This window comes from Saccopteryx bilineata, chromosome X, assembly GCF_036850765.1.
Source record: "Saccopteryx bilineata isolate mSacBil1 chromosome X, mSacBil1_pri_phased_curated, whole genome shotgun sequence".
Taxonomy (NCBI): domain Eukaryota; kingdom Metazoa; phylum Chordata; class Mammalia; order Chiroptera; family Emballonuridae; genus Saccopteryx; species Saccopteryx bilineata.
The window spans coordinates 83,217,471-83,231,801 of record NC_089502.1 but is presented as its reverse complement, the minus strand read 5'-3'; positions in this window follow the sequence as shown (position 1 = coordinate 83,231,801).

Below are 14,331 nucleotides of genomic sequence, written 5' to 3'. Positions count from 1 at the left end.
CACTGCGGGAGGGGAAGAGAGAGACAGAGAGGAAGGAGGGAGGGGTGGAGAAGCAAATGGGCGCTTCTCCTATGTGCCCTGGCCGGGAATCAAACCCGGGTCCCCCACACGCCAGGCCGACGCTCTACCACTGAGCCAACCGGCCAGGGCCTATTGTTGTGAATTTTATGACCTTTAGTGCCTGATATTTTTTTTGTCACAAAGACAGACAGTGGGACAGATTGTTCCAGACAGAAAAGAAGAGAGAGAGAAGAGAAGCATCAATTCTTTGTTGCACACCTTAGATGTTAATTGATTGTTTTCTCAGATATGCGTTGACTGGGGTGGGGGACTAGGGCAAATGGAGTGACCCCTTGCTCAAGTTAGCAACCTTGGGGTTAATCTGGTAAGCCTTGCTCAAAACAAATGAGCCCACTCTCAAGCCGGTGACATTAGGGTTTCAAACCTGTGTCCTCCAAGTCCAGGTCTGATGTTCTATCCACTGCCCCGCCACCTGGTCAGGCCTAATAATTTTTTCAAACCAATTATTAATATTTTTTATTCTTGTTCTTCATTTTATCTCTTCCACAATCTCAATTCCATATTCGGAGTATTTATTTTATTAAAAGAAAAATTTTTTTTTTACTATTTAGAAGTGAACATTGTTAACATGTTGATATTTATCCTTCTGGCTATACAGAAACATTGTAAATAGTTTATAAAAACATTTATATATATATATAAAGTTATAAACATCATTATGCATGTATATTTATATAAACTTCATAATTTATAAAAAATTTTGAGAATTTTTCTCTTAAGCATTTTGGAATTTTAACATCTATTTTCTGTGTTTCTTAATTATTCTCTTATATTCTTCATCACTTGTCTATTGCACTGTATTCAGAAATTATAATAAAATTGGTAGCTTATCACCAATTATATCTGCTGTGGTTATTACTCATTATTTACCTCATCTACAGACTTATTTTTATTTTTAAGAATATTTTTAATTTTTAATGAATTATTACTTTATTGTAGTAATAATATTTTAGATGAGATCTAGCACCTTAAAAATTATAAGTGTACAATACAACATTGTTATCAATAGGCACAATGTTGTGCAGTAGAACTCTAAATCTTATTCATTTTATATAAATGAAACCTTACACTCCTTGAGTAACAACTCTCCATACCCTACTCACAACCCCTCCTATTTGGAATTGCCATTCTATTATTTGCTTTGATGAGTTGGACTATTTTAGATATTTTACATTAAGTGCAATCATATACTATTTGTCCTTCTATGACTGAACTCTTTCATTTAGCATATTGTCCTGTAAGTTTATGAATATTTTATCATTTTCTGTACCTTTTAATATGTTAATGAACATTTAAATTGTTTTCATGTCCGATTATGAAATACTGTATATAATATAAGTGCAGATATCTCTTCACTGTATGATTTTTATTTTTTAAATATAAAAACCTAGAAGTGTGATTACTGAATCATATGATATATTTATTTTTATTTTTTTGAGAAACCATCATATTGTTTTTCTTAAAAGCTGCACCATTTTGCATTCTCACCAGTAGTGTGTAAGAGTTTCAAAATCTTCACATTCTTGCAAACGTTTGTTGTTGTTTGGAAAATAACCATTTGACAGGTGTAAGGTGATATTTCATTTTGGTTTTTATTTTTATTGCTCTGATGACTAGTGACGTTAAGCATCTTTTTATATACCTGATGATCATGCATATGTTCTCTTTGAAGAAATGTCTATTTAAGTTTTTTGCCCATTTTTAAATGAAGATATGTGCTTTTTTTGCCATTGAGCTATAATCATTTTTTAATATATTTTGAATATTAACTCCTTAACATATATAATTTGCAAATATTTTCTTCCATTCTGTAGATTGGAATTCTTATTGTAATTGTTTCCTTTGTTGTTCATAACTATTTTAATATGGTGAAATCCTCTTTGTCCATTTTGCTTCTCTTGCATGAGCATATAGTTAACCTCTTTCCTTTCCCAGTGGAAGTTGGTACACTTTTTCACCTGCTTACTAGGCACTGAGCCAGGGCAGTGGTATAGTGACTGCTTACTTATTAGTTCAAATCCCTATCTTTGTTTTCACAGGCTCCTATGGGCTTAGAAAATGACAAGTTCTGTCAATGCTCTAAGACATATGAGAAAGAAGCCAGTCCTTTAGATATCCCCTGGAAGAGTTGGAATGTTTGATGTATCGTCCAACTCATTTTTCCCTCAAGGAGAAGTTGGGAGGTGGAAGGTTTCCTTATGATCATAAAACACTGTGCTGGGAATAGGGTTGATGATGAGCGGATGTCCCAAAATTTGTTTCTAGCTTAAACATGACAAGTTTGTAGTCACTGTGGGTGCAGGATACTATCAATTTTTTTTAATTTTTTTTCACTAAATGAATTTATCCATGAATTGTAGTTGAATTAGTGTGTTTGGAGGGAGAAGCATCTAATGTTTTTAATTCTGCCATCTTACTGACATCATATTCTAAATTATTTCTTTTTTCATAACAATTTGCCTTTTTTGCATATATTAATTTCATCTTTTTTATAAATTTTCTAATATTTATTTTAAAGTGTTAATAACAAACATTTTTGAATAACTGTTTCAGGATATGTTTTATGCACTTAATATCTATTAATTGATGCAATCTCCTCAGTGATTTAATCATAAGCTACCTTTTTTTTTTTTTTTAGAATTTGCTTTCCTAATCTCAATGATCTTCACCAAATATTGGGTGATTCATTGTTGCATCCATACTTTTAGTTAAAGAACTAAATTTAATAGGATTTAAAAGCCAAACCTTAGTTAAATTCCATTTAATCATAACTGAGAAGTTTAATATTATTGGAACACCAGAAAATAGCATACTATTCGTTCTCAAATTAAATGTATGGTACTGCCCTCGGGTGGATATTCAGCAGTGTCTAATTAATTAATTATTCTGCTCTTTGAGGCAACAATTATACACTTTCTCTACTTTCTTTGAACTTTCTTCACACTCTTTCCTATTATCACCTTTAGATGATGGCCAGTCTTTTTATTTCACAGAGCCAATAGAAACAGTCAGAAGGGAAGGTACACGTTCTCTTTAGCTATAAGCAAATACACCCACATTTTCACCAGTGTATGTGAATGAAATTTATATCTCCTCTCTAAGGCTGACTTATACACTGAATATCAACCATCTTCCATATGTAAGGAGCACTCTTTTTATTCTTCATTAATATTCTAATGAATATATCACATTTCCTAATATGTGTCCCCTCAAATAGTGTTGAGATATCCTCTATCTTATTCCCTTTTTCTTTGTTCCACTTTTTAGGAAAAATTCTCAAACTATTTAAATCCTTGAATCCATTTAATCCTTGTTTTCTCTTAAACTCATTCATATGGAGTTTTATTTTTAAAACTTCAGTGGAACATTTTTTTGGTAAATTCATCAGTGATGTTCACATGGACAAAACCAATGATTGGTCATTTGTACTTAATCACTTAGCAACATTTGACATCACTGATCATTCTCTTTCTTTGAACATTTTTCTCCGCATTGTTTCTGAGGCACTACACTTTATTTTCCTTCCTATTTAGTTGTTTTTTCTTAGTATTCCTTGCTATTTCCTCTTTGTTTGAATTCTAAATGTTACAGCATTCAACAGCCTCTTTCTTCTGTATGAACTCTATTTTAGATAATCTCACAAAGCTCCATGTTTTTAAATATAAACTATATGCTAATTAAATTTATATGTCTAGCCCTGAATTGATATAACTAGTCATCTCTTTGGCTTGCTAAAAAGAATATCAAGCTTGTCATGACCAAACCCAAGTTTTTATTCTTGTTCTCTTCTCTATCCAAAACTTTTACAAGCCATTCCCATCTTGATATATGGCACCAGAACCCATTTACCAATTTTTCAAGTCAAAACTCTCAGTCATCCTTAATTTTTCTCTTTTCCTCAATCACTTCTCACCAAATTAATCAATTTTTCCTCTTGATAAGATTTTTAAAACATATCACATTTTTTGTGTGTTTTATTTATCTTTTATACAATCTTCTCTGCCCAAATGCAAAATTACCTTTTAAGCTGTTCTCAATTACTCTTTCCCCTGTTAATTCTGGTTTAGTCACACTAACTTATGAACTGTTCCTCAAACACATCAAGCATATCCCCACCTTAAGAATTTATACTTTCTCTTTCTTCTGCATACAATGTTTTCTTACAGATTTTTTATGACTTGTTATATTTTCTTATAGTTATTTACTTCAAAGTTAGCTTAACAGTGCCATCTTCATTGACCACTATTGCAATATCCAGTCCTTCTAGCAGCCTCTTTCCTTTTTTCTTTTTTTCTCTTTGACACTTACTTTCATTTATATACTACTTATTTTACTTATTTATCAAGTGTTTTCTGTTTCTTATTACTATAATAAAATTCTTTGCAACAGGAAATTCACATTCTCTTTTTCTTCTCTCTCTCTCTCTCTCTCTCTCTCTCTGTGTGTGTGTGTGTGTGTGTGTGTAATAAATACTTGGCAAATGAATTAAATCATTTGGCAGTAAAATTAATGGGCCCAAAAGGTTATTAAAACCATAAGTCTACCCAAATGTACCAAGGTTATATAAGATGTTAATATTAGAAAGCTTGAAGACAACATGAGAATTTTCTGTACTTTGCATTTTTTCTTTAATCTACTATTATCCTAAAACAAAAAGTTTGTTTTAAAAATTTAATTCTGTAAGTCTACATTTATTTACTAAGGTATGGCCTTACCAACCAAAGTAACAAAATGCTAAACTTTATTTTAATATGAGAATACTAAAGAAGCATTGCTGGAAAGAACCTTAGAGATCTAATGGAGTAAGCCTTATATATTACAGTTGAAAACAGGACATTTAAACAATGTTTTATGAACAGATAGTTGCATAACCAATACTAGATTCCAGGTCTAATTATTTCTAATCTAGTGTTTTGCCTACCTTTACACATTGCTTTTCCTTTCATACTCAAATAAGACAATTAGAGTGTGCGGAATTTACCTTATCTATGAACTTCAGTAGGTTTTCAAACTAGTCTTGGTAATCAATTTATGAACAGGATAAAATATGACAGTTGTGTCTGCTTTAAAAATAAAGAACACACTTATTAGATTCTGCCATAAACTTTACATATGCAACATGTATTTGAATAGTGAAGAATAAAATTTACCAGTTTGTAAACAATAGTTGACATAATATGTTTAATGTCAACAGAAGAGCTATTATTTTGTCATTTGATTTATGCTGCCTAACATTAAATGGTATTTGTCGTCTATATTTTTTCACTACATAATATTAAATGACAGAACAAATCTCTTTCAGATATTTATGATGAATTTGTGTATTCTGCTTATAACATTAAAATTCAGACTATGCATTAGTAGTTGCATTAGTAGCTTGGAAAGTGTTTATTTAAAAATGAAATGCAAGATAAAAATGTTATTCTTATTCCAGTAATAGCTTATATTAATATATACATATTCATTTATTATATTCATTACAAAATCATTTACAATTTTATTCAATTAACAAATAAGTCCTAATGAGTTCAGAAATATATTTGTTTAAAATAACTTCACAGTCTCCAGAAAGATTTATTTTTGGTCTGTAAGTTTGAAAGTCTGTTGCATGTGCATGTGTGTGTCAGTGTAACTATAAAATGTTTATATAACAATGAATGGCTGGTATTGAGGGTATGTATGATTTTATTGACTTCTTTACACGTTTTTATATTTTGCAAATAAAAGATAGTTATGTCTTGCATTTATTGTGCCTAAACATGCATAAATGCTCTTCTAAAATATATGCATTTATTCTTATTTGTCATATCAACTGCTCCTTAGAAATACTAAAAGACTTAGTGCCGGGGTCCAGCCCCGGGGGGGATCCAGGGGTCCCACAGGAGGAGACGGCATCGGCAAAATCGAGTGAGAGAGCTGAATTCTTTTCTTTCTCTTTATTCTCTGGTTAGCATTTACTGACAGGCATCTCTGCTAAATGCTAGTATAGCTCCCTTTTTATACACACATACTGAGTTACAATTACATGGTGTTAATCATTGCTTCTGTTTCATTATGTTTACATGTTTCCGGATAACAGTTAATTTATATCTATAAATTACAAACCAGGTAGCAAATTATTCAAAATACAAAATAACTTGAATAGCAATAACAACATTGGTAAAAGCTTTTAAAGTATTAGTACTAATAGTTAACTAACTTTACTGCTGTTGTGAGTTAAGGGGCAGAGAGAGATTAGCAGACGAAATCATTAAGGACTAACAATGGACCACCGCTTGCTCAGGTAAATGGCTTTGAGTTTATGCAGTGTCCTACTTTTTCTCACAAGATTCTAAAAGGCTTGCCTATAAAGAAATTGACATAACATTAAGAGTAGCTTTCATTCAAAGATATACAGAGTGTACTTGCAAGATAGCCTAGTAGCAACATAAGACATTAACTGTTATTACTTTTATAGATTCTCATTATCAAAGAATTTTGGAAAGTATATAAATTTTATGAGAACATCTCATTGAGAAAGCCTAGCAATTGCCTTTAGTCAAAAGACAATTTTCTTAGTAAAACATTCTTTTCTTGCTGACTGCGCTCTCATCCTAGGCCACACAATGGGCCATTCTACTATACCTTACCTAAGATACTATTGTCTAGTCAAATATTACTTATTTATTATATTTAAACACTAGTTAAGTTCTGACTCTATTCTTCTCAGAGTGTATCACTATCTGCAGATTAAATAAGCAAGAAGAAAGGAATGTTTTTTTTACTCTATCACATGAAAAGGCTAGGGAGGAAAAATGTTGAATTAAGTGAAGGCTGAAAGGTGCTCTGTGCACAGCCACTGCCTCCTTCCCATTCACAAGTCACAATCTATTCTTTCTAACATGATTAAGAAGGAATTCTCATATAGACTTAACCCTTTACGAGGGATATCATAGCCAGCCTCTTATGTCTATGAGCCCAGTTCAAGGGGCTTACAGGCTTTTCTGTGGAACTCACATCCTCTGTCTTATTTCCAAAGAAATCACTACGAATCTACAGGGAAAGCACAGTACTATTATCCCTGTGCAATAAATAATAGCACACACCCAGAAAAGGGAGGATATAAGGCCAGATTAATTCAAAAAGTCAAAGGGGGAAGTATCGTTATGTCTCTCCTTTGGGTGACTTCGTCAACCCGCAGCCATTGGTCTTCTCTGCTATGATTTTGTCAATCAGCAGTTTTTGATCTTCTTCTGCTGTGACCTTGTCAGCCAGCAGTTGTGGGTCTTCTCCTGCTGTGACCTTGTCAACCAGCAGTTGTTGATCGGCTCCTGACAACTTAGAATCTAGATTCCTAATTGAAAAACACTGGAAAATATTTTTGACACGTTGCCAAATCACTTATTTTTTTCTTTTGTATTCATTTTCACTTTCTCCTTCTATTTCAACAAAAATTTTAAAATAAACATTTCATAAGGATCAGAGTTTTTTTCATGAATACACTTCGCCAATGGATGACTGACTTCCAATATATCTCTTTGATTCAGAATTTCCTTCTTTATTTAATAATACCTTGTACAACTTCCTTGCTATAAGTTAAATTGTGTTCCTCAAAAAGATATGTTGACAAATATTTGGTGATGGAAAATGATTTGACTTTGGGTGATAGGTACACAACATAATCAACAGTTCAAATGTTATAGAAATGTTTACCCAAAACCTGTGTATCCTTATTGATCAATGTCACCTTTTTAAATTTAATTTTCTAAATAAAATTATTTTTTTAAAGAAAAAGATATGTTGAACTACACCCAGTACCTCAGAATATGACTTTATTTTGAATAGAGTTATTGCAGATGTAATTTGTTAATATGTGGTCATACTGGGGTAGGTTGAGTTCCTAACACAATATAAATATTGTCCTTATAAGAAGGTGGCCATGATTAGGATGTCAACAAGATGGCAAAAAAGGAGGTCTCCCACTTATATTCTCCCAGAGAAATGATAATGTGATAGCCATCCACTGAAAAAATATATATTTGCAGGAATGCTGGGATCCAGGTAGAAAGTTTATAATCCTGGTATTGCTCAAGATCAAGGGTGAGTATTATGAAAAGTCAGGCTGATTCACAGGTGGCAGGCTTGTTTAACATGGCCATGATTACAGATGCAGACACAGTAACGTTTCTGTTGCTTTTGTTTGCTTGTTTTATGAACTCTGTTGCAATCCCTTGGCATTGATCCTGACACAGTATAATTTGCCAAGGAACCAGAAAGGAGCCAGACATATCCATGTCTTAGTAACTGGTCCACTGAACTTGGTCCTAGTTTTGGATTCTGAAGCAGCCCTGTAACTCAGTTCCATCTCCTCTCAGTTGTGGTCATAGTCAGGGAATTGGAGATAGGGAGTATCCTTGTCCCCAAAGGTATGGACTGCTGTCTTCAGTCTTATTACAGATCTTGAAATGGCCCTGGATCTTATTTTCAAACACTCTCAAAGATGATCAAAGAACAATCTTGCATGCTTAGAAAACCAGTGGTAAATATACTTTTAAACCCTGAAAACCACCAGAAAATGTTAGAACTAACAAATTTAGTAAAGTTGCAAGACCAAAAAAATCAATATACAAAGATTAGGTGTGTTTTGTACACTAACAATAGTCTATCCAAAAAAGAAATTAAGAAAAGAATTATATTTACACTAGCATCGGTATTATATAAAGAGACAAGAGATATTAAGTGTTGGCTAGGTTGTGGGAAAAAGAGAATCTTTTTACACTGGAGGTGGGAATATAAGTTGGCTCTGCCATTTTGGAAAATAGCATGGTGATTTCTCAAAAAATTAAAAATAGAACTATTGTAAGATTCAGCAATCCCACTTTTGGGTATATATTAAAAGAAATCCATGTATTAAAGAGTTATCTGCAATCCCATGTCCATGCTGCATTATTTCCAATAACCAATATTTAGAAACATCTTAAATATCTGTGATGGATGATCAGATAAATAAAATTTGATACACACATAATAAAATATTATTCAGCCATTCAAAAAAGGAATCCTGTCATTGACACAATACAAATAAACATGGAGGACATATTGTGCTAAGTGAAATAAGCCAAACACAGAAATACAAATACTTTTTTATCTCACTTATATGTGGAATCTTAAAATCTTGAATTCAGAGAACTCAGTTCAACTGTTGCTAAGGACTGGAGATGAGGGAAATGGGGAGATATTGGTCACTAGATACAAACTTCCAGTTGAAAGATAAATAGTTTCTGAGGTTCTAGTATGCAGCATAGTAACCATAAAGTTAACAATACTGTATTGTGTACTTGAAATTTGATAAGAGTATCTCTTAAATATTTTCACCATGCAAAACAAATGATAACTATATGTAAGATAATGGATGTGTTAATTAACTTGACTGTGATACTCATTTTGCAATATATATGTATACCAAACTATCATATTATATACTTTATATATGTATAAATTTGTTTATTAATTATACTTAATTAAAACTGGAAGGAAAAAAATGACCATGTAAAGACACAGAGGCACAGAAAGAGGGAACACCACATGAGGATTAAAGCACCTGCAAGGCAAGAAATGCAAAAGTTTGCTGGGGGGAAAAATTAAAAGTTAGAATGAGAGAAGAAAGAATTCTTTTACAGGGTTCAGAGGGAGCATGACCCTATTGAAAACATATTTGCAGATTTCTCATCTCCAGAACTATGAGAAAATAAATCTCTGTAGTTTAATCCACCCAGTTTGTGGTACTTTGTTAAGATAGATTTGGTAAACTACTACACCTTCCACAAAAAGATATTAGTTATTTTACTGAAAATACATCAGTGTAGGCTAAAAATTAAAATATTTTCTGATGTAATCACAAACTCAATAATAAAACTTTAAAAATATAAACTCTATGTTTTCTTTGAACATATGTACCCTGATTTATTGATGTCACCCCATTAAATTTATAAAAAATATAAGCTCTAAAGAGTAAAATATGAACCAGTCTGTCATACAAACATAGAATCAAACTGAAATAAGATGGTAACAAAAAATCTAGTAGTTATTTAAAAAACAATGTTATGAAATAGTAGAATCTTTTTAAGTAGAAGTAAAAATAGTAGTAGAAATCATAATAAACTCTTTTTATTGAAACTTTGCATGTTGTAGAGCTTGATGTTTTATGCTTTGTACATACAGTGGTACCTTGAGATATGAGTTTAATTCATTCTGTAACCAAGCTTGTAAGTCAGTCAACTTGTATATCATACAAATTTCTTCCATTTAAAATAACTAAAAAAGATTTAATCCATTCCAGCCCTGTGAAACATCCCCAAACCATCCTAAATTATAAAAAAACCTGTTTTCAATTAAGAAACACACATGTATACTTTTCCAATATATAACAAAATATATGAAATAAAAGAAAAAAATGTTATTTAGTACTATATTCTTACCTTGGAGACAGATGAGAGCGACTAACAGAGGTGAATGACAGAGGAGGAGAGAGGAAGGAAGGGATGCAGGCACTGTAGACACATAAAATAAAACTATACTTTCTTAATACTAAATGTAAACCCAAACTGCATTTTTTTATTTTAAACAAAACTAAAACTGCACTTTCTTTACTTAAAATGAAACCACAAAAACATAATTGTAAAAAAATGAACTTTCTTAACTTTAAACTTAACCTAAGCTTAACATTGTGTATTTTTCATTTAATCATCACATGTTTTTGCCTTTTTGGCTGCACTTTTGACACTTTCACTTGCAGGACTTTTGAATAAAAATCTATCCAAAGAGGTTTACTTTTGCCTGCCTTTTAAAATGTTATGGAAATATGACAAACAAGTGTCATTAAAAAGTGCTGAAGCATGATGACTTGAAACTTTTTCTGGGTGTTAATTTTCAATGAAACTTGAAAGCTTCTCCCACATTGTCAGCATGTCTTTAATTTCACTTGTAGAAATCACTTCCTCCTACTTTACCTCCTCCTCACTACTAATCTCTACCAGAAGCTCCATATGTTGCATCATCTATAGCTTCTTCAACTCCTCAGTTGAGAGTTCCTCCTCATGTTCCTCTATGAGCTCGTTTACATCACCCTCATCTACCTCCAGGCCCATCAACTTTCCAAGGGACACAATCTCCTCCAACACTTCAACCTCAGTCTCAGTTTCTGGTTCAAATTCTTTGAAGTCCCTGTCTGCAACAACATCAGGCCATAACTTTTTCCATGCTGAGTTCAAGGTTCTTCTTGTAACCTCTTGCCATGCCAAGTCAATAATGTGTAAACATATCATGATGTTGTAGTGATCTTTCCAAAACTCTCGAAAGGTTAGAATTGTATTGTCAGTCATCTCAAAGCAGCAGCAGAACAATTGCTTGGTATAAAGCTTTTTAAAGTTGGAAATGACCTGCTGATTCATAGGTTGCAAGACTGAAGTTGTGTTGGGTGGGAGGTAGAGGACTTTCATGAGTTTGAACTCATTGAGAATGTCATCTTCAAGAGCAGGTGGGTGGGCTGGAGCATTATCAAGGATTAGTAATGCTTTCATTGGGAGTTTATTTTCTTGAAGATATTTCTTCACTGCAGGACCATAGGTGAGATTTACTCATTCAATAAAAAACTGCAGCATAACCCATGCCGTAGAATTGGCACGCCACATAACCTACAGTTTTTCTTTAAGAATCTTGTGAGTCTTAAAGACTCAAGGATTTTCAGAATGATATACTAGCAGTGGCTTTACTTTACAATCACCACTAGCATTTGCACACAATGCAAGGGTCAGACAATCCTTCATGGGTTTACGACCTGGAAGCTTCTTTTCCTCTGTGGTGATGAAAGTCTTCTGGGGCATTTTTTTTTCAAAACAATCCTGTTTCATCAAATTTGAAAACTTTCTGGGGATGTAGCCTTCCTTTGCAATAAGCACAGAAAAACATGTGATGTACTCCTAGTCTCCCTAATGTCAGCACTTGCAGCTTCACCATGCCTCACCACCAAGTGGATGCCAGATCTCTTCTTGAAATTTTAAAACCAGCCGTGACTTGTCTTAAATGTATCTTCTGCTACCTTTTTTGAGGTTGACAGTTCTTTCTTCTTCAAGTCGCCGTAAATAATATGTGCCTTTTCGCATATTACAGTCTCCGTCACTGTGTCTCCTGCCAGCTCTTTCTCTTTCACCCACACCAGCAGAAGCTTCTCCATTTCTTCATGGATATTTGTCCTTAATTGGGACAGAATTGGAGTTCCTTTCACTGAATTTATGCTTTTGATGGCATCCTTTTGTTTCAGGATGGTATAAATTCTAGATGTATTGCAGTCCTATAGCCTTTCCAGTTCAATCACTTGTACACCATGCTCATGTTTTTCTATTATTTCTTGCTTTACTTCTATTGACATCATTCTCTTCTTCTTCTCAACACTGTTCTTTACACTCACTTCCTTCGACCCCATAATAGCACACAAAAAAAGTTAGTAAAAAATGCAAAAACGATGCAAGAATGAGTACAGCACACAAAATTTGACTTGATTCTGCAGGTAACACATGAGAAAGAACAAGATGCTGGTGTTGTGCTGCCAATAATGGACTCATGTGCCAACTAGCAGCAGCTTCCCGAATCACGACTCGTATCTCTGAATTTCACTCGGATCTCAAACAAAAATATGAACCAAGTCGCAGCTCATATCTTTAAAAATTTGTATGTTGGTCTGCTCATATTTAAAGGTACCACTGTATTATTTAATTTATTACTTAAAATCTTCACTCTTATTCAACAAAGTAATGGAAGTCTTAGCAAGAGCAATCAGGTAAGAGAAAGAAATAAAAGGCATCCATATCAAAAACAAGAAGTAAAGATATAACCTTTTGCAGATAACATGATCCTGGAAAATCCCAAAGACTAAAGCCAAAAAAAAATTAAAATAATAAATCAATACAGTAAGGTTGCAGGATACTAAATCAATACACAAATGTCTATTGCTTTCCTATATGCCAACAATAAAAGTTCAGAAAATTAACACAAAAAAGTATTTTACAATTGTTAATAAATAAATAAATAAATAAATAAATAAATACATACCTAGGAATAAACAAAGGATGTGAAAGACCTATATAATAAAAACTACAAAGCATTATAAAAGGGAGTTTAAGCCTGACCTGGTGGTGGCGCAGTGGATAAAGCGTAGGACTGGGATGCGGAAGGACCCAGGTTTGAGACCCCGAGGTCACCAGCTTGAGTGCAGGCTCATCTGGTTTAAGCGAGGCTCACCAGCTTGGACCCAAGGTCACTGGCTCCAGCAAGGGGTTGCTCAGTCTGCTGAAGGCCCGCAGTCAAGGCACATGTGAGAAAGCAATCAATGAACAACTAAGGTGTTGCAACGTGCAATGAAAAACTAATGATTGATGCTTCTCACCTCTCTCCATTCCTGTCTGTCTGTCCCTGTCTATCCCTCTCTCTGACTCACTCTCTATCTCTGTAAAAATAAATAAATAAATAAATAAATAAATAAATAAATAAAAATTTTAAAAAAGGGAGTTTAAAAAGATACAATAAAATGAAAAAATATTTCATGTTCATGAATTTAAAAAATCACCAGAGTTAAAATGTCCATATGAACAAAAGCAATTATATATATTTAGTGCAATCCCCATTAAAATCCCAATGTCATTTTTTAAAGAAATAGGAAAAAAAATACAAAATCTTTATGGAACCATAAAATATACTGAATAGTCAAAGCAATCTTAAGAGGGGAAAAAAACAAAGCCAGAGTTATCACACTACCTGACTTCAAAATATTCTACAGAGACATGATAATCAAAATAGCATGTTATAGGCAGAAAAACAGACATACAGATAAATGAAATATTATAGAACTGAGAGCACAGGATTTAAAGCACATATATGTGGATAAATAATCTTTGACAAAGGAACCAAAAACACAAAATGGAGAAAAGAAAACCTCTTCAGTAAATGGAGCTTTAAAAAATTGGAAAACGACCCTGGCCGGTTAGCTCAGCGGTAGAGCGTTGGCCTGGTGTGCGGGGGACCCGGGTTCGATTCCCGGGACAGGGCACATAGGAGAAGCGCCCATTTGCTTCTCCACCCCCCTCCTTCCTCTCTGTCTCTCTCTTCCCCTCCCGCAGCCAAGGCTCCATTGGAGCAAAGATGGCCCGGGCGCTGGGGATGGCTCCTTGGCTTCTGCCCCAGGCGCTAGAGTGGCTCTGGTCCCGGCAGAGTGATGCC